The following is a 21,644-nucleotide window of genomic DNA, read 5'->3' on the forward strand; positions in this document are numbered from 1 at the left end:
GGGTCCCAAAAAAGTGCACGGCGGCGGGAGCGGCGGCGGTGGTGATGATGGGGGCATCTCACGCAGTTACGGAAATCAGGGTGCCCTTCTGAGTGGCTGTGGTGGGCAGGCGGGGTGGGGGAGGAAGTCTTTTGGAATGTGGTCTTGAGATAAAGGCATTGGGAGCCACTGATGGTTGGTGAGCAGCACACAGCAGTGATGCGACTGGCATACGGAAACGAGACTGGATGGGGTGCACACGGCGTCCCCTGGAGACTGAAGACGAGCCCTGTCTCTATCTTGGTGGCTTCGGAAGCTCATCTCCTTTGGGGCCTGAGTCTCCCCGCTCCTTCCCGCGCTGACTCGACGGTTCGCCCGGGTCCCCCACACCCAGGCGGTGCTGACAGGTCGAGAGAGCCCCCTTCTTGCGGTTGGAAATCCTCCTCTCCTTACCCTGGTACCTCTTGCCTGCTCCTTCGCTGGGGGTGGGGGCGGCTGGAGGGGAAAACACAGATTCCTTGGAGCACAAACAGTGGTTCAGAATGGGACGTTTGGAGACGTGCCCATGAGAAACACGATTAAGCGGGATTAGGGTCAGACGAGAAGGAGTGGATATATTTTCATATTTTCAGCCGCACAAAAGGAATGCAAATCCGCAAATCTTCTTATGTGTGTAGACTGAGCCGTGCTCAATTCAGAGTCTGAAGACAGCCACACAACTGCAGCCACATGCAACGTGCAGAGCATGTAACACGGTTGGGGCTGCACGCCGAGGCTCACGCCTGCCCCCAGAAAGAAAGAGATCTCCCCGATCTAGGTGGTGCAGAAGTCCCGACAAAGGAAAGACTATTCGGGACTCTGAGACCCCCGCCCCGGCCCCGCCTCGGAGGTCTGTCGCTGGTTCTAAAGGGCTCCTGGGTACCTGACAGGTGGAGTCCTGGCGGGTTTGGCGGGAAGGTTTAGACAGCTGATAGGTAGGTAGCTTGAAGAGATAACGTTCCTCCCAGGCTCCGACTTCCAAGAAGAGATTTGTTTAACTCTTACTGTGCAGGGGCATCGCGAAGGCTCCTGAAGGAGTTGAGGTGACGATCTCCAGTGACATCCAGAATGGGGATTCAGACTACAGGATAAACCCAGCGGCCAGTATGGCGAGAGGAGCCCAGCACCCACTGGGGTTCGGAGATGGGCAGGAGCCCTAGGCAAGCACGAGCCAGACGCCTCATCCTGCGGCACCTATGGGCCACACGGGCGCACACAGGCCAGGGGACCTACTCGGGGCCACTCGCGTGGCCAACAGTGGGTGGAGCCAGAGACCTCAGGTCTAGATGCTTTGGGAAGCAGCTCCAAAGCCTGATTAGCCGTGCGACCTCGGACAAGCCACTTGGCCACGCTCAGCCATACCCTGCCCTCGTGCGCAGAACCAAAACAGCAACAGCACATGCCTCACGGCTTCTCAGGGAGCGGCACGGGACGGTGAGGGGACGGCGGCCCCCACGGGGGCCGTTAGCCCATGTGATCGCTGCTCTGTATTGACCCTCTAGAGAGCAGTCACCAACTTGGTGCCAAGGACAGCTCGACAAGCTGGTCTCAGAGTTCTTTTCCTGTTAACTCACTGAATCCGTTCAGATGTCCATTTTGCGGATGAGAAAACGGAGGACCAGGGAGGTTAAGCCGCTTGGCCCAGAGTCGTACATTTCAGAAACGTGAAGCCCAAAGGCGACCCAAGCAAGCACAGCCACAAACCCGGAGCTTTTCGAGCTACGTATCTGCCCTTCAGGTGACAGAGCCCATCACCTCCCCTGAGCGTGCGTCCACACAGGCGGGGGGACTGTCTCCACTCCACCCTACTCCCCCTGACCCCCCACAAGGTGCACACAGCTGCCACTCACCCTCTATCCGTGGAGGAGGCAGGCAGGGCAGGAGAGAGGGGACGAGCGAGCCTCGCTGACCCACAGGACAGAGAACGCCCTTGCGGCCGGGGTGCCAAGTGGGCATTCGACCCTGGGAGTCCCCCGCCCACCCCCCATCTGTGTCTCTGCGGAGTCCTGGGGGCGGGAGACTGCACGGCTCGTCCCCGGCTGCCCGTCAAAGGGCTTCCCACTCAGGGAACACAGCACCTTTGCCAGCACTTTCTTGTTCTGCCCAATTTGCTTTCAAACAGGTGTCCTTTCATCTCTTCCAGGGCAGCGGTGAGAGACGGGACTTTGAAAGGGCGGGCGGCCATCCCGGGGTCTCAGAGAGACCAAGGCTGGACAGGGGGGGCCCCGGCACGATTCTGGGCGTAGCGGAACATACACAGCACAGGGCAGGAATGGCGACCCAAGTGCCAGCCCTCAGACTCTGCCAGCTGGGCGACCTCGGGAAGCCTTCCTTGCCTTGGTGTGTCTGGAGAGGGGCTGTCCCACAGGCTTCCGTTCATACTTGTCTTTGGCCTTCTGGGGTCCTGACCCTTTACACCTTCTCCTTCCCAGTCCCAGTGAGTGACCAACACCATCCTTTACTGGGGAAGACACTCCCGGGTGGATTTTGCATCTGTGTGTGTGTGTGTGTGTGTGTGTGTGTGTTGTGGACCACAGCTTCATAGCAAACATTTCTATGATCCATAGAGAAAAGGAATAACCATCGAAAACCTGGAAAGAGGAGCTATCAGGGTGGGTTTGCGTCCTCTTTGCTGTGTATTGGCATGTTATGGTTTCAAACCCACCTCCTTATGATTTCAGCAAAGCTCTTTTGACCTCAGGGTGGGTTGCCTTCCACCGAGAGAGCCGTGTCAGGACGCTGTCATTCACATCTGCTGGCCGTAAGCACGCGGGAGCTCACGCAGTGCCCAAGTTGCTGGGGGCTTGGCGATAAAAACATAATGGAGCAGCGGCTATGACATGATGGGCATTTAAACTTCAAATACCAAAGGGACGCCTGGGTGGCTCAGTCGGTCAAGCATCCGACTTCGGCTCAGGTCATGATCTCGCGGTTCATGAATTCGAGCCCCGAGTCAGGCTCTGTGCTGACAGCTCGGAGCCCGGAGCCTGCTTCGGATTCCGTGTCTCCCTCTCTCTCTGCCCCTCCCCGGCTCGCGCTCTGTCTCTCTGTCTCTTAAAAATAAACATTAAAAAAAAAGAAGTATTAAACGTTAAATATCAAGAATTGCGAGGACTCACTGAGTGTTTGGCCCGGGCGAGGCTCCTCTTTGCTGACCTAAGGAACTCTCCGGAAATCTTGAGACACTTGCTCCTGCCTTGGCCGGGCCATTCCCAGTTGGCAGTGGCATTAACCCGGCAGCCGTCTCAGGAGGAGAAGGGACATCTGTTTCTGCCTTGGTGAGGCTTCTCCTCGTGGGCAGGGGTGTGAGCCACAGAGCTGTCCCTGGGCCACTACGGAGCAGCCCCTGGACCAGCCGTCCCTGGACCTTCGGAGGAGCCCACCTCGCCTGTCAACACCGGTGCCCTCACCGCGAGCTACGTGCCCCGGCATCGAGGGACCCAAGCCGACAGCTGGTGTTTGGAAGGCCTGACTCCACAGACAACCAGCTCCTAGCAAGGTGCACCTCAACTGAATTTGGACTCTATTCCTCCTGTCGCCCCTGTGCCTGGAACAACAGTGTAATTCATCACTGGTTTGGAGTATGTTATTTCTTTAATGGCTTATTAAGAGACATCATCCTCTATCCTACTGGCTTGTGAAATATTACTATTATAAATTATAACTCCCTCAGTGAAGCTGTGTTAAATTATTGGCAGAGACAGTCTCAGTCTCTGAGCAGAACTTGCCTCGAATACAATATTCTTGCTAATGCAGATAATAAGCACATGGTCTTTAGGTTCAACTTCTATTTACGAGGCTCTCACAACGTGCCCGGCTGCTAATCTTCTCCCTCTTTTCCAGATAGGTAGCCAGGCCTGGCGAGATAAGGGACTTCTGGTCAGCTTTGGCCTGGACCCGGCCCCAAGAACCTTCACTCCCTCCTGTTTTGGGAGCTCAGCCTCTGTGAGCATTGACTGAGCTATCATCCTGCCCCCAAATTCAGAAGGGGAAACTCTGAGCCCGGGCTCTGGGCAGAAGAGGTGTGAGATCTCTCCCATTCATAACAGGCCCTCGTCCACACCCAGGAGCCTCGCGGCGCCTGCCGCGATCCAAGCAACGGTAACAGGCTAGCTGCTCAGTTAACGGGCGGCGATAAAAAGCAAACCCCGGACCGAACATGCTCTCCTGCTCCCCCGTGCCCCTCGACGCCTGTGAGATCCTCCTAGAACTGGTCCTTGCCTACTTTCCGACCCCACTCTCCACGCCTTCCCTTTGCCCACTGTGCTCCCCAGCCCCGTGCCCCCTTGCAAGATGACAAGCCCAGGACCCGTGCACCGCCTGTGCGCCCTGCCCGGATGCTCCTCCCACAGACAGGACCCACCCACCACTTAACTCAGGATGCTGGGTCCCATGTCAGCTCGTCAGAGAGACTCTCTCTGAACCTTCTGCACGCCTGAATCACACCGTCTACCACCCTCTGCACCTGGCCCCCCTCTGTTTTCCAACGTTACATGCTTATGGATAGCTGAAAAGGTTCTCCATGCAATTAGGGTCCTTGAGCTCAGACTCCGTTTTGTTCCCCGTCATGTTCCTACAACGGCGATCTTACATCATCTTGAACAATCACCTGAAAGGTAGGTATTATCCCATTTTACAGATGATAAAACTGAGGCTGAAAGACACTGAACAATTGCAATTTGCACACTCTCACAGTTAGTAGGTGTTAGACCTCGGGATCAAATCCAGACTTTTTCTGTGCCAACCTATTGTCAAGAGACAGTCCTCCAAGGGTCTCGTGCATTCCCACACGTCTTACTGGGTGGGCTCAGAATGCAAAGCCCTGACCAGTCCTTTATCTGGATTGTTTTTCAGGGTTATGTTTGCAGCAGCCAATTGCACGACCTGAGGTAGTCTGGGACCAAAAGAGGGCTTGCTTACCGTTTGCTACAAAATCCTGAACTTTATAATCAGTAAAATGCCCTTGTTAAGTGCCTCGTTGCCCACGAGCAACTTTCTGGCCACTTCCCTTCCCCCCAAATTCACGTGAGACAAGGATGTGTTGGAAGGAAGGAACCAAAAGAAAATTCATTTGACTGAAGAAGGCTAAGCCAATGAATTCGGCGCAGGCATTGTGGAAAACAGATAACACTGACAGGCGAAAGTTGCTCAAATGTTTACATCTTTGTGACCTTCAGAGTCAGCTCAGCCATGAAGTGTCTGGAGTTCGACCGAACGAGGAAAGTGGTCAGGCTGAGCCCGAATGGTCACTGAGAGCACAGACCGTGTCTCATTTACTTCTGTATCTCTGGCACTGTACCCGTATGGGGGCCTGTTTCACGGGCAGATGGACAGAGGGATGACGCCGAACGATAACAGCCTTGCTGGTCGACTCCCACACTGACTGCTCGTCGGGGAGGAAGCAGGAAGGGCTGGGCTCTCTTACATACAGGAGTTTTTATTTTTATTTTTAAGTTTATTCAATTATCTAGAGGGAGAGAGAGCGAGCGAGCGTGGGGGAGGCGCAGAGAGGGAAAGGGAGAGGGAAAATCCCAAGCAGGCTCCGGACTGTCAACATACAGCACAAGGTGGGACTCGATCCCACAAACTGTAAGACCATGATCTGAGCTGAAATCGAGAGTCAGATGCTTAACCGACTGAGCCACCCAGGCGCCCCCACACGGGGGCTTGTTAAGCGTTCCTTCTGGGAAACTTTCAAGGAGTTCACAGGCCAGTAACCAGGCAGAACTGCTGTCTGATTATTCTTTTTCCAGCTGAATGAGCTTCAGTTAATGGAACACTTTAATAAGTCCTTCTGGGTCCCAGGGAAAGAGAGACGTTCCTCTGCTCCTAGAAATGAATTTCTGGTTCCACGGCCACAGGCCCCACACCAGAGAGAGGCGAGGACTGCTTGAGGCTCTTATCTGAATGCCCGAGGCAGGATCACCGAGGTCGTGCCCCCTACACTGGGCATCCCTCTGCTGAGAGTTCCAGGCTCACAAAATCAAAAGGGAGCTGCTGGAAGGCTCTGTCCCGATGCCTGACTGCCGCCTGCCTCGGAGGCAAAGGCTTGTGGCATTTCAGGATCACAGAGGAACGGAGGGAGGACCCTACCTCTCTGCTTCCTTTTCCAGGTAGGGAAAGCAAGGCTCAGGGACGTGACTTGTCCGAGGCTGTATAGGCGTCTGTGGTGGCAGCAAGACTTGAACTCGTGGTCCCTAACTCTCCAAACATGTCCCTTCCAGCACACCCCGCCCGTGAGCTGCTTCAGCAGGTGCCAGACAGGTGTCAATACCAACCAAGACAGAGGAAGAAGGGACCTCCAGGCGGGACGGGACGCTGCCCAAGATCACAGCCTGCTGATGGCCGTGCCGGGCCACAGGTGTGTCTGCTTCTGCCCCACCCCGCCCCCCCATACCGAATATGAAGCTACTTCAAATGTCAACCAAGAATGAACTGTACAAAATGGGTTAAGGAATCAGATGAGTCGTTTCCTATTAGATATACACTTTTCTTCTGCTCCACTCAATTCTGTTTGATTTCTTTTCTTTTTCTTGTCTTTTTCCTTCTCTCTTTTTTTTTTTTTGCTACATAGCCATGACCCCCTACCTCACCCCTGCAGACACTTGGAGGTGACAGATGGAGGAAACAACAGAGACTAGTAGCTGTGTTGGTGGGAGAGTGGGGAGGCAAACACACAGAGGGTCGAAGAGTGCTCTGCTACAACAGTCACATTCCCTGCCCCAGGGCCTTTGCACCTGCCACCCTTCCTGCCCCGCCTAGAAAATTCTTAGCCTGGAATCCACACAGCCTGCTCTCTGGCTGCATTCATGGTTCTGCCCACATGCCCTCCTTGGAGGGGCCTTCCCTGATCCCCCTAAAGTCACATCGCTGTCAGTGCTCCCTTCCTCAGCTACATTTCCCTTTGCAGACTCAGTCACAAAATGACACTTCACTGTACACGGTATTCCTTCTCTATTTGTCTCTCTTCCCCCACTAGGGGGGGCAGGGACCTCACCTGTGTCCTTTACTGCTGTGTCCCCCATACTGAGAACAGCGGTGGGCCCTCAATATGTGTGGGCCGCACACAGGATGCAAAGTGCTCAGAGCTCAGCGAGCAGAGGTCCCTTTGGGTTTGTGTAGAGTGGGAGGTGGTGGGGGAGGGGGAGTTCTGGGTCATTTCTGGGCCTCAGTGTCCTCATATGGAAAATGGGATGGTGACAGTGACATCCTCAAGGCAGGGTGGCCCACGGATGGCCCAGGGCAAGTTTCCCCCTCCGTCCTGAGCTCTGTTGGCCCCGGACCGAGCAGACCAGTCACCTTCGGGGACGGGAGGCAGAGCTCCGCCTACAGACTTCCTCTGGCTTTTGCAAAAACAATAAAGCCAAAAATACTACAAAACCGCACTCTACATCTGTGCAGGCACCGAGAGCTGTGGCGAGCAAGTGTGCATCCTGCCTCTTGGGGTCCTCTGTGGCGAGGCAGGATGTGGGGCTCACAGGATGGGAGGGGCACCCGGCCCTACCACGGGGCCCACGGGTCTGGTTCCCAGAGAGCCCGCGGCCTCAGAGTGACTTCCATGGAATACTGGGATGTCAGACGGAGGGGGGCTCATTCCCCCCGGGAGTGTGTGTGACTCTGGATTTGTCCCAACCAGGGTACCCATGGAGGGTGGGGCTGTTTTCATCAAGTATCACCCCTTTCTCAGTCAGTCCCCTGCCCTGATGGGCTTTTCCTTGTCAACTCAGGAGCATAAGCGGCTGCATGAGCGTCATCAAAGACTCATTGCCGCTCTGGCCAGAAAACACAAGGACCCCACTGTACGGATGGACAAATTGAGGCCCAGTGAAGGTAAAGGACTTGGCAAAGTCCACCCAGTGCAACGTGGCGGAACCAGACCTAGAACCAGCTTTCCGGACTTCTGGACGAGGACGTTAGTGAGGTCGTGGTTTCCGGATTTTATTTAAACTAGAATCTTACCCGGGCGGAAACTAGCTACTGAAACAGATTTTCCAGTTGAGGGGTGGGCAGGGCCCAGCCCGGACGCTGGGGCCTCCCCACCACCCCGAAGACGGCTTGAAAACCAACATCACACCCACCTCTACCCCTACTCTAGAGTTTTCTCTGAGGACTTAGGAGACCAAATCAGGCGGTTCATCTGCGGTCACGTTACTAAGTGGGGCTTGTTCATTCTCAAAGATTTTTCAGAAGCAGGTTCTAGGAAACCTTCTGAAAACAAGAGAGTGGGCCTCAAGGATGAGGAAACGGAGACGGGCACTCTTGGTGACAGGAGAGGGGGGGAGCGTGAGAAGTAGCAGGACCGGGAAACGGAGATGGTCAGAATCACACTGAGGGTGCAGAAAAGGCTGGCGGAGGTTAGCCCTTGGCAAGACACCTGCTTGGGTGTGGGATGAGGGCACTGGGGGCCTGGGCTGGTGTCAGCCCTGTGCTGGACCCCTCCTCCGCCACCTGTCCTGCCCTCCCTCCCACCGCGAAGTCAAGGATCGTACTTTCTGAATCACAAAGATACCTCCACGGTCAAAATGGTCTATAGGTACAGTCTGCACATGAAATGTAAGACATGCTTTATGACGGGGCACAGAATGCATTTCTCATGCTGCACGCGTTGGTGACTTGGGGCATTTAAACGTAGCAAAAAGGGGAAGCCCTTGGCTAAGCAGAACTTTCCAGGGATTCGATGAGCGTCCGGTTCCCTGAACACTGCCCCACCGCGCGGGATTAGAAAGGATCCCCTTCAAAATATCCTGTATGTCTGGAGGGCCTACTGTGCTCGGTAGGAGGCACCGGGAGAGTTACGACACTTAACCGGGTCACAGGTCTCCCACCCTTGGCTGCCGGGGGACAACCATTTCAACGCAGTTTAAGACAGAGAAAGCAAGCAATTAACAGCACAGGCTCTGGAGTCACAGAGAGCTGGGCTCAAGTTCCAGCCACTCACCAGCTGTGCGATCTCGGGGGGAGTGCCTCAACCTCTCTGAGCCTCGGCTTCTTCATCTGAAAAACAGAAAAAAAAAAAGTACTCAGACTTACCGCAGGGAGAAGGCGGGAAGATCTCTCCAGACTGTGCCAGCAACAAGCTAAGCTCACACACCCAGAGTAAATAGGAAGTGCTATTCTGATGGCAGAGCCCTGTCAGGCCCACTGGTGGCAAAAGAGAAGAGTCACCAGCAGAGCGCGGGGTCAGAGCCAGGAGCACTGAGTGGGGAGGCTCTGTGCTTCAACATGTAAACGAAAGCTGTGTACTGTGCGATCTCTGAGGCCACTTCCTGCCCTAGATCGGAGACCAGGGGCCGGGGTGTGCCTAATTTGGAGATGTCCTGTGCACCCGGCAGGGTCAGCCACTCCACACACCCTGTGCAACCTCACGGTTGCACGCACAGTCCCCGAGGCAGCTCCGGCCTCCCGTCGGACCTGGGAGGAAACTGAGGCTCAGACACGCGGAGTGGCTTGGTGGGGCCACAGGAGCGGGGAGGGGCGGCGCAGGGCTGGAAGCTATTGTTCCCCCATGACGGGAAGAGAGAGGCCCGTGCAGGTAGCACCTGCAGCCGGGCTGGTGGCAAGTCCCGGCTCACGTGGGGGGCCGGGGGAGGAGGGTCTGACTCTGGAATGTTCTAACTGGCAGGAATCAGACAGCTGGGCATTTTGTAAAGGGAGAGGTTACTTGAATCTGAGACTCAGGAAGTATTATTGTTGTTTGGGCTTTTTTTCCTAAGTGCTGGGGGGCGGGGGGAGGGAGGCTCCCCAAACAGTAATAAGGACAGATGAAAATCCCGCCCCAGCTCTCCCCATGGTATTAATAATAAGCCCTCAGCTTGCAGTAGCTTCAGCCACTCGCTATCGCGGCTCTCGTCACCTGTGAGGCATGCAAAATGCTTTCCCTCTGGGAGTGGGGATGAAGAGAACTTTCTATAGCATTCCAATTTTAGTACGTGTGCCTGCCAAGGCAAGCAAGAAAAGAACTTTCGGCATAGTCAAGACCACCTGGGCTTGTTTCTCTCCCTCTCACCCGAACGCACCTGCGCCCGTGGATCTGAGCTCACTGACCTCTGCAGGTCAACAATGGATGACCCAGAGGCCCATGGATGTTGATATTACAGAGCGGCCGCTCCAGCCAGTGGGAGTCAGTGCCCAGGATGGGCTGGCCTGCCTCTGTCTGACTCTCCATGGAAACAACATGAAAGGAGAAATTTTTAGAAAGTATACAATAGTTTAATTCGAAGTAATTACTTTCCAGAATAAGCAGCGTGTGTTGTTTGCACCCTTTTTCCTGCCACAGGTCGGGGAGCATTGGGCGGGGGGACATAGTCGTGCATAACTAACACTGGATGAGCTTCAAGGCCATCAGGGCAGCGGCTAGCTGTGTATCTTTCAGTGAGTCACTTTTCCACCATGCCTCAGTTTCCTGATCTGTAAAGTAGGGAGAATGACAGCATCTAGCTCCCGGCTTGCTTAAAAGATTAAGAAGGCCAACATATATGAAGTGTTTAAACTATGCCTGGCATATAGCAAGTCCTCTCTATGGGAAAAGCTGCCATCATCATAATCACCATCACCACCACCACCACCATCACCATCGCCATCATCACCACCATCAATATCATCTCCATCATCATCGTCATATCTTCATCATCACCTTCACCATCACCATCATCATATCTTCATCACCATCATATCAACAGCAGTGGCATCACCATTATATCTTTATTATTATATCATTACCATCATCATACCATCATTACCACCATCACCTCCATCAACATCACCATCACCATCTCCATCACCATCAACATCACCATCATCACCACCACCATCTCCATCAACATCATCACCACTATCACCTCCATCAACATCACCATCACCATCTCCATCAACATCATCATCACCATCACCATCACCATCATTACCACCATCACCTCCATCAACATCACCATCACCATCTCCATCAACATCATCATCAACATCAACATCATCACCATCAACATCATCATCACCATCACCATCACCATCTCCATCAACATCACCATCTCCATCAACATCATCATCATCAACAACATCACCATCAACATCATCATCACCATCACCATCTCCATCACCATCAACATCACCATCATCACCACCACCATCTCCATCAACATCATCACCACTATCACCTCCATCACCATCATCATCTCCATCAACATCATCATCAACATCAACATCATCACCATCAACATCATCATCACCATCACCACCTCCATCAACATCATCATCAACATCAACATCATCATCACCATCAACATCACCATCTCCATCAACATCACCATGTCCATCAACATCATCATCATCAACAACATCACCATCAACATCATCATCACCATCATCATCTCCATCAACATCATCATCAACATCAACATCATCACCATCAACATCATCATCACCATCACCACCTCCATCAACATCATCATCACCATCAACATCACCATCTCCATCAACATCATCATCACCATCATCACCACCATCACCTTCATCAACATCATCACCACTATCACCTCCATCAACATCACCATCACCATCTCCATCTCCATCAACATCATCATCATCATCAACATCATCACCATCAACATCAACATCTCCATCAACATCATCATCACCATCAACATCATCATCACCATCATCACCACCATCACCTCCAACAACATCATCACCACTATCACCTCCATCAACGTCATCATCACCATCTCCATCAACAACATCATCACCGTCTCCATCAACATCATCACCATCAGCATCATCATCGCCAACACTATCACCATCATCATCATCACTGCTCTCATCTCCATCACCATTCACCGTCACCATCTACTCTGGGCCAGATGTGACACATCTTATGGGAAGTGTCATTGATCCCGTTTCCCAGATGAGGAAATTGAGCCTGCGGGAGTCAACACGCACAGACTTATTCATTGTGCCAATAATTAATTAGCAGTGAGCTGGGAGGAGGCACATGGCACCATCTGCCCCAACACTGCTGAGCTGAGCTGAGCCACATCAAGCAGAGAACTTGGAAAGGCAGGCTGTCCCCATGTCCTTTGATGATTTTCTCCTTAGCTGGTGGATCCCCCTGCTAAACACATAGCCTCAGACACATCCCTCCCTAAGCAAGGCCACATATGTATTAGGCATAAGAGACGAACACAGAGTTTGGAGTGTTGTCACTGAATCCCAAGAGGAGACTCTGAGCCTGGTGGTTCTATGAATGGCTACTCAAGACAAATACCCAAACTCAAACGAGACCCAGAAACTTCCCTGGACACAAAGCCGTGCGAGTGAGTTCTTCTGATGCCCATCCACATCCAGCCCTGTTGTGCAGGGTCATTATGGTGCTTTCTTGGTGGGGGACAGTATCTGTGGCAGGGGGCTTGGAGAATTACTGCCGCTTGGGAGTTTACAACAGCATCTTTGTAAAAAGAATCTCTCAGAGTCAATTCCGGTTCTGAACATTGCCCAATTACCTTAGTGTAGGCACCAAAGGCCACAAGAAAATGAAAATCTACTGAGATTTTGCTGGCGAGAACTTGGGCCATTTTCTTATTTTTTGTTTGTTTGTTTAAATTCCAGTAGAGTTAGCATACAGCGTTGTGTTGGTTCCAGGCATACAATACAGCGATTCAACAGTCCCATATATTACCCAGCATGGCATTATCTACAGTAGCTAAGTTATGGAGGCAGCCTTAATATCCATCAACAGATGAACGGGTAAAGAAGACATGGTGTATCTATGCAATGGAATACTATTCGGCCATAAAAAAGGAGTGAAGTCTTGCCATTTGCGAAACATCCGTCTTGATGTGGTAGATCCCGGTTGGCATAAGACAAGGACGTGCCTCAAGCCACAGCAGGTGAGCAACACCCAGGGTTCCCCCAAACCTGGGGGGCTCCCATTAACTGCTTCCTGCTTCACCGCAGGATGACAAAAAATGTCTTCTCTGAGCACCTAGTTTGTGCCAGGGAATTGGGACAGGTGACAAGGACATAAAGAAGAATGGAATGAGGAGTCATCATGGCAGAGAAATGCCCCATCAGTACAGTTCGGGCCAAGCGAAAACCAAGCACGAATAGCAACCCGGCTCCTATTCAGCGCTTCCTTGTGAAGCCCTACCCGCCCCCTCACCCCCCACCCCTGCCAACGGGGCTGTTATTTGGAGACAAGGCCTATAGGGAGGTAATTAAGGGGAGAGGCGGTCATACGATTGGGGCCCTAGTGCCACAGACCAGCATCCTTGTAAGAAAAAGAAGAGACTAGGGGCGCCTGGGTGGCTCCGTCGGTTAAGCGTCCGACTTCGGCTCAGGTCATGATCTCGCGGTCCGTGAGTTCGAGCCCCATGTCGGGATCTGTGCTGACAGCTTAGAGACTGGAGCCTGTTTCAGATTCTGTGTCTCCCTTCCTCTCTGACCCTCCCCCGTTCATGCTCTGTCTCTCCCTGTCTCAAAAATGAATAAACGTTAAAAAATTAAAAAAAAAAAGAAAGAAAGAAAAAGAAGAGACCCTGAAATGCACTCACAGTGCACACGTAAAGAAAGACCAGCAAGGACACAGCAGAAAGATGGCCGTCTACAAGCTGGGAAGAGAAGTCTCACGAGACACCACCTTTGACGGCAACTCGATCTTGGACTTCTAGACCAAGTGAGAAAGAGAAAATAAGTTTTCGTTGTTTACGACACCCAGCTGTAGAACTCTGTTATGGCAGCCCCAGGAGACTCACGCAGGGCTGTAATTGTCATGCTCATCTTACAGATGAGGAAGCTGGGGCATGAGGAGGAGAAGTACCTTCCGGAAGGCCACCCAGCTACTAAACGGTAGAGCCAGGGGTCAGACCTACGCGTCTGGCTGCAGAGCCCAGCAGTTTATGGCCAACTGCGTTACACAAATATGTATTTCCTGCCTCCTTGGTCCCTACTTTCACTGTGAGAAGACTATACCTCCCCCCTGCTTTGATGTTCGGTTTGGTCAGCTCTCTTGCTTTGGCCACTGGGATGTCAACAGATAGGAAGTGTGCCATCTCTTGGCAGAAGGCTTAAGTTTGATTATGCGGGGGCACCTGGGTGGCACAGTTGGTTGAGCGTCGGTGTTGAAAGTCACTGAGATTTAGGGATTGTTTGTTATGCAGCAAAGCTGACACATGTAGGGCTCGGTCTGCAATTATTCTATCTGCAACCAACCAACATCCAATGTGTAAGAATGGAGTAGGAGCTCAGGAGATCCGACTTCCAGCACAGGCTCTGCCATTCGCCAGCTCTTTGGCATTCACTTCCCTGCGCCTCGGTTTCCTCAGTGGCAAAATGGGGATAATAATAGTACCTACATCCTGAGGTTGACGCAAAGAGTCTGCGAGAGAGGATATCAAGTCCTCATCGTAGTGCCTGACCTAGGAAGGGCTCACTATGGCTGTCAAGTAGGATGCGTGTGATGTGTTAAAGCTAAAGAAACACGGCTGGGTTCAGATCAAGTGCACCTCTTTCAGTGTATCCTTATGGCTAGCGCCCCCTTGGCCAGCCAGCGTGGAGGTCTACGTTCTACCAGAGGACGCCCAGAGCCCGGTCCTCCTCAGGGAGGCAGCAGGAGGTTGGATAAGGAAGGAGCAGGGAGGCCCTTGGGTCTTGTGAAGGGGAAGCTGGGCTCTCTCCCAGGCCCAGAGTTGTTGGTGAAGCATGGGTTGGAAAGAAGGGTAGAAAGGTACCTTGAAGGGCTGGCTCCTTTTCTCTCACTCCAGTCCCACGTCACAGATGAGAAACTAAGGCCCAGAAAGGGGAGTGTCTTCCCCAAGGTCATACAGCTGGTTTGCATCAGAACTTGGACCAGAACCTTGGTCTCCTGAGAGCAGCTCAGGCATCATTCCACCGCCTCCTGCTCATTTAGGAAGAAATGAGACTCATTCCTCATGCCGGCTTGGAAGGCAAATGTCAAGTGTCTCTATCCTCGTGGGTGGATTTACCAAAACTCAACACTGATTCAACAAGCTTTCCTTTGAGTCACTTCAAAACACCCCCTTCTCTTTCTGGGAAAGTCAGTCCTGTTCACAGATCCCGGATCCTGGAACAGGTGGTGAGGCTGTCAGCTGTGAATACATGGCAGGCCATACAACAGGAGTCGGTGGTTGCTAGAGTTGTTCTTTTGAGGGTCCCTGTTCATTGGTCTGTGTTCCCCCAAGCCTCGCAATAGGCAATAGACAACTGCCTGTCAAGAGCATGGGACCGGCCGCTCTATGTTAGAGAAGACACAGACTGTGCTGGGCAGGGAGGGCTTCAGGGAGGAGGCAGCCCTGGCCTCGGATCTAGAGAGATGGGAAGAATGTGACAAGGCACAAGAGGAAAGGAATTCCAGAGTCCTGTAGGGTCAAGTTTTGAAAGGGAGCAAGGAGAACAAAGGTTTCACGTTTTTGCTTTTGTTTTTGTTTTTGTTTTTGTTTTGCGGGGGGCGGGGGGCGGGGGGGAGGGGGGGAGGGCAGAGCTGACAATGAGTAAGAGTAGAAGAGTCCGTAATTGGAATTTTCAGGGAGGACAACTCAAGTGAGCTTCCGTTGATTCGTCTGAAAAATGGGGAAACTGAGGCCTACGGCACAGGCTCCTGGAGGGTAGCAAATGATGGAACACACGTGGAGTATCTCAGCGTAGTCACACAGGTGGCACCCCCAACAGAGCAGCTCCTGTTGAGAGACAGTCCCTCATGGTCTCTTGTGCATCTATGTCTCTTAGAAGCAGAATTACTGGCAGCTTCTGTTCTGGGCTAGCTTTTCAAGGATGTGTAGGGAATGGAAGGTGGGGGGGGGTGTCTGTCTGGAGCAGTATCATCATGTCCCCCCCCCCCCAGGGGAAAAGTTGGGGAGGTTTGCTCGCAGCCCGTTCTAAAAGATCATGGTTCCTCATCCGCGAAGCAAAGCCAGGGGAAATGAGGCCAACATGAAGCTCAGGCTGCGGGCTGTGCTGTGAGTAACAAAGTCCTTTGTCTCTGATCCAGGAAACTCATGTCTTCCGCCGGCATCTGGCATCCAGCTAAGGTCTTAGCTAGCAAGCAGAGTAACGCCTCCGGATCTCCTCAGTTCTTTACAGGCACTGGCCACACGTGGCTACATCTCCTTAAAACTAAATGAAATGTAAAATTTAGCTCCTCAGTTGTATTAGCCAAATATCCAGGATGCAACGGCCCCATGTGGTGGGTGGCTACTGGACTGGACAGTACAGATCTGGACCATTTCCATCGCCGGGAAAGTTCACTTGGCAGGCCCTGGTCTAGTAGCTGAGAGCACAGGGTTTGGGGTTCAATCCCTGATTCTACTACTTACTGGCCAGGAGCATTTGAGCAAGTTACTTCACCTCGTTGGGCCCCTCTTCCTCATCTGTAAGGCCAGAGAAACAGGGCTGAGTTCACGGATTCTCGCAAGGATTTCACAAGATAACCCGTACAAAGTATACGCAGCCTGGGCCTACGGTGAGGGCTCCCTAACCAAGAGCTAACGTTTTCAGGTAGTGAGCGAATGCCAGTTCCCCCCCCTCACACCACAGTTGAGGGTGGTGGCAGGCAACATGAGGGAGGCGACGGAATAGGTGGGAAGGTGGCAAAACCCAGAGGGGCCTGGGAAGCCAGGCCAAGGCCTTGCCTTACGCCAAAGGCGAGTGGGAGCCTTAGAAGATTGTAGACAGACGGATGCCTCTTCTGCCCCAACCCAAGCTCACGGAGGCAGCACAGAGAGAAGAGAGATCACAGGCTCTGGCCCAGAAGAGGGAGGTGACATTCTGCACCGCTAGCTGCAAGGCCTCGGGCCAGATGTTTTACCTCAAGAGCCAGGGCTTAGGCCGTGCAGACACCGGCATCATAAGACCCACGTCGCAGGGTTATCGAGAGAGTTAAGTGAGACGAGCCGTGCAAAGCTCCCGGTTTCTGGCACACAGTAGGGACACGAGGAAAAGAAAATCTTCTTCTCTGGGCTGGCCTAGAGGACAAGCAGGAAACCTGAGTGGCACCGAGGGGCAGGAGCTGGTAACCAAGAGATGCTGGGCTTTCCTTAGGTTGCAGATTACTCCCAGTGACCTCCGGAGTCCCTTCAGCCGGAAAGGCAGGTTTCAGGTTTTCATTTCTCAGCCAGGGTCGGGCTACTTGGACGGCTCTGTGTCCCCATAGAGCAGATGGTCTTGGCACCAGCCTGAATGGCCATTCCCCCCTCAGCTGCTGTGACCGTTGGCTCAGGGGGATCAGCCCGGTTGGACGGGAGCTGCCCTCCCTGGGAGGCGACCACACCCTGGTCCCCTTCCCCCCGGGCAGCCCCCCGACAATGACGGAGGTGCCCGGGGTTACAGGATGCTGGCATCCTTTGGCTCAGTGTGGAACCAACCCTATTGTGGGCGTGCTTTGTGCTCAGGGGTCCCATGGAGTCGGCTAAGGGTTGACTACAGCTGGAGGCCCAGCCCTTCTCAGCTTCTCTCCCCCACCCTGCTCTGTCCTGTCCCCCTCACCGCCCCCCCTTCTCCTGGAGCACCTCCTGGGTAATCCACACACACAGCCGAACGCCTGCCTCAGGCTCTGCTGGGAGGGAACTGAGATCCCTGCATAAAGCTGGCCTGAGCCACAACCGTCAGTAAGAGGAAGCTGCACGAGTGAAACGTTTTCAAGTTCAGAGAACTCTGCAAGAGCGAGGGATCTCTTCGGCAACCACCCGGTCCAAACCCTTGGCTTCATAATGAGCAACCAGACGCCCTCGGTCATTTAGCGAAGACTCATCGGGGCCCAGAATGTGCCAGGCTCTGTTCCGGATCACATCAAACAGCAGGCCACAGCGAACACCACCAGGGCCCCCAGGCCAACGCCACCTTTCACGCCGGATTATTTCGACAAGTGCCAGCTCCACCTCCCACACGGCTTCTCTGGGCTTTCATGTGAAGGCGCCCATCAGACACGAGGCCGATAAATATTTCATTGTCCTTCCGTCTCATCCCACATCAAATGAAACGCGGCTGCGGGAGGCGTGGGGGAAGATCTGCTCAACTCGGAGACGAGTTGAGGCAAGAGGGTGGGTTTTCGAAGGGGCTCGCTGCTCTCTGAAGCGGGTTCTGCCGCTTGCCTGCCAGCCAGCCTGAAACCAGTACTGAAAGCCTCGGGAGCCTCAGTCTCTTCGTCCGGAAAATGGGCACGTCGGTAGCCATGACACAGAGGAGTGAAGGCGGCTCGCAGACTCGGCACGCTGGGCACGGGTATCTGGTCTCATCACCACCGACAGTGTGTGTGCTTGGGCTGGGGTGGGGGGGCGGTTCTCCTCTGCCCAGGGTGGGGGGCGGGATGGAGCAGGAGTCGGAGGGGGCCAGCCCCCAGTTCTTTCTTCCGAAGTCCTCACACTGTGCAATTCTCCGTAACAGCCACTGACTCTTCCACTAGGAATCTAAGTGATCGGTCACAGCGGACAGAGGGCAGAGGAGCGAAACCCTCGCCACTCTCCCTCTTTGAGTCTCCAGCGTTCTTACCCAGTGCCCGAATTAAATCCCTTCGATGTACTTGCACATTTTGGCAGTACATACTCATCTCAGGGGTTTTGAAAAGAGCAGCAAACACCTTCTGAAAGTTCTCATCAAGCCGAGGCCCGCGAAGGATGGAGAGGCAAGGTTATCCGGGTTTGGGGCTTTCATTAGCGGTGTAAGGGGAGGGAGACGTGCAGGGAACCTCTAAGTCCCTGGGGAAATAGTGAAAAAGAATATAATGGAAACACAGAAGGGCGACTGTGAACACCTACTAGGTACCTAGCAGGTAACGTTTACCAACGACTCACATGTGCACAGTTTCAAACGCTTTATGTGGATTAAGCCATTTCATCTTCCAAACAACCTAGTATTAGGGGCCTCGTGTCACTTCCTCTTTGGGCAGGCACAGAGAGGTGAAGTCACTCGTCCAAGGTCACATGGCCAGTAGATGGCAATGTCAGTACCTGAATCCAGATTGCCAGGCTCCGGGGCTGGCGCTGATGGTGACACAGGACTTGAAAGTCATCTCCCTTCCCCTGGGCTACAGACCACAGACCTTGTTACATGTAATCACGCCTTTTTTTTTTTTTTAGCTTTAAAAAAATGTTTATTTATTTTGAGAGAGAGGGAGATGGAGCGTGAGTAGGGGAGGGGCAGAGAGAGAGAGAGAGAGAGAGAGAATCCCAAACAGGCTCTGGACCATCAGCACAGAGCCCAAGGCAGAGCTCAGTCTCACGAACCGTGAGATCATGACCCGAGCCGAAATCAAGAGACTGACGCTTAACCGACTGAGCCACCGGGGCACCCCGATCACTTGTATTCTTAAGGAGCATCCGTCAAGGTGCAGCAAAGGGTCTCTCTGTGAGCACACTTGGAGACTCAAACCCAAGCGTCCTGTCCTCAGGGTGCCCTGAGGCCACCCAAGCCAAGGGTGGGCAGGGGAGGGAAGCTGGGAGGGAAGGAGGAGGAAAGCCACTGGACGCCGCAAATCCGGACAAGCAAATGCATCTCTCCACTGGCCCTTTGCAGAACCTGCTGGGGCTTTTGAGTTTTTAATTAAAATTTTTGACAGGCAAGCTGTCTCCTGCAGGCAGCGCTGACTAGAAGAACCCCTGCAAGAAAGAATCCGAAGACAAGTCTAGAGCAGTCTCCTCTGGCGTGGCGTAAAACCCACGTGTGATTCCTTAACATCAGGCTGACAACTCAGTCCGTAGGAGGGTCCAGATCTGGGGGGGAGGAGAGGGAGCAAAGGGGACTCGTCGCTTCCGGGGAAGTTGGGGACCCTCGCTTGGTGTCCCATTGGGGCTACCCAGGACTAACTGGCTGAATGGACAGGAGTGTCCCCTGAGAACACACTTGAAAGTCAAGGTCGGTGGTGAGAACAAAGGTCAGAGAGGAGGGCACAGGGCACACAGGGCACAGGAAACCCCTCGAGAGCCATCCTCCACTCTGGCCCACCCTGCTCGCGTCTCGATGCCTCTGGCCTTGACCCCGCCCTGTGCCTCGTCTATAGCGGGGGCCTCCCTCCCTTCCCCCGGGGACTTGTGATGTCCAACGTGCAGATTCGGGCCAGGACGTCCAGGATGCCTTGTCTTGAACCAACTGCCAGAATGAATCACTCATGGGGCATTTTGCTCTTACCACTTGTGAGTACTTTTTTCTTCTTCTAGTTTTCCCCCTTCACTTAACCTTGAAGCGGGGAAGTTCTCTGTTCCGCATAAATTTCCGTATTTACACAAAGGAAAAGATGGAGCATATTAGAAATGGAAACTTCCGTAAGGCAGCAGTTGGTGAACTACAGCCTGGCCCTCTATTCGTGTAAATAAAGTTTTATCGGGACACAGTCGTGCACGTCTATTTCCATATTGCGTGTGATGGCTCTTGTGCTACAATGACAGGTAAGGAGCAGTGACCGAACAGCTATGGCTCTCAAAGCCTAGAGTATTTACTGCCTGGCCCTTGAAAGAAAAAGCTGTCTATGGGATTAAATGCCCTGAACAACAGAGAAAAATAAAGGCAAACCAGGAAACATATTTGTGGCACCTGGCTGATCGTAATATATAAAGAGCTCTTACAAACTAAGAACACACACACACACACAGACATACACACGCCTATTTTTTAAAGTGGGGAAAGGACGAGAAAGGCACAACAGCTCAGGAGAAATGCAAGTGACCTGTCAGCTACAAAGAGTAGCGAGCTCTAGTGCACGAACAATCAAAGTGATACAAATAACAGAGAGATGTCATTTCTTATGGTATTGGAATCGCAGGACTCAAGAACAAACAACACGCCTGACCAAGCCCTAGTTCATTCGTCGTGTGACCCCCTCCTGCTCCCGGGCAACAGGGAATGTGTGTGTTTCGTTGTGGTTTCGGGGGTCACCGACTAGCTCAGGGCGCCCCCCAGAGCCACATCCGCCGGCCCTCTATTGTGACCCCCGCAGGGCGCACAGGGCGGACGTGTGCTGTGGAAGAGAAGCGAATGGCCAGGGGTCAAGAAAGGAGGGACCACCTGTGGCTGCCCTTCTTCCTTCTAACAGCTGCCCAGTCTCCTTCTAGGGGGGGTCCCTGCCTTCCCCCCTGTGCCGGCTCCGTGGGACCGGAACCACACTGCCTTCTCACGGCAGGAGTGGAGGGATCCCGGGAGCCTCCTCAGACTCCTGGATTCTCAGGCAGTGAGATTCTGTCCTGCGGCAGGGACCTCTGAGCAAATGAATGAGGCTGGAAGGAATGGCGGGGGGCGGGGGGCCGTGTGGTCCTGCGATCTCAGGGCACAGGTGGACACACAGGGTCCAGACATGACACGGGTCTGTCTTGCTAAGACCCTCAAGGTCCGCCGGGTTCCTGGCCTTGCCAGTTCGGGGCTGTGGGCCTTGTCTTCAGTCCAAGCCCTACTCACACTTCACAGACCAGAGGATCCACCCCGCTTCCTCGATGTCTTTGGGGTGAGCCTTCTCCCCAGCCCTACTGTGTTTTCTCCATTTTCTGGACCTCTCTGTTCTCCTGCCCAGGCCTCAGTAGAAAGCTGTGCCTCAGAGGGTGGTGAGGAGCTTACCTTCCTGTGAGATGCCAGCCAGCTGGATCCTCCCTCCAGAGACCTCCCCTTGTTCCTGACCGTCCATGGGCCACCTCTTTCTGCTT

General features: G+C 53.4%; 1 protein-coding gene across 4 annotated transcripts in view; it reads right to left on the reverse strand.

The window, feature by feature from the left end:
* The window catches only part of ST3GAL1 (ST3 beta-galactoside alpha-2,3-sialyltransferase 1), a 96,126-nt gene that overhangs the window by 32,916 nt on the left and 41,566 nt on the right, over window positions 1-21,644 (reverse strand). For 2 of the 4 annotated variants that reach the window (XM_042973382.1, XM_042973383.1), the window contains exon 3: window positions 8,957-9,012. The gene's annotated coding sequence lies outside the window, so the exon portion shown is untranslated. Of the gene's footprint in view, window positions 1-2,683; window positions 2,943-8,956; window positions 9,013-9,109; window positions 9,297-21,644 lie in introns of those variants that run through there. The other 2 variants (XM_042973384.1, XM_042973386.1) reach the window with 2 other exon arrangements.

This window comes from Panthera tigris, chromosome F2 (assembly GCF_018350195.1).
Source record: "Panthera tigris isolate Pti1 chromosome F2, P.tigris_Pti1_mat1.1, whole genome shotgun sequence".
Classification (NCBI taxonomy): domain Eukaryota; kingdom Metazoa; phylum Chordata; class Mammalia; order Carnivora; family Felidae; genus Panthera; species Panthera tigris.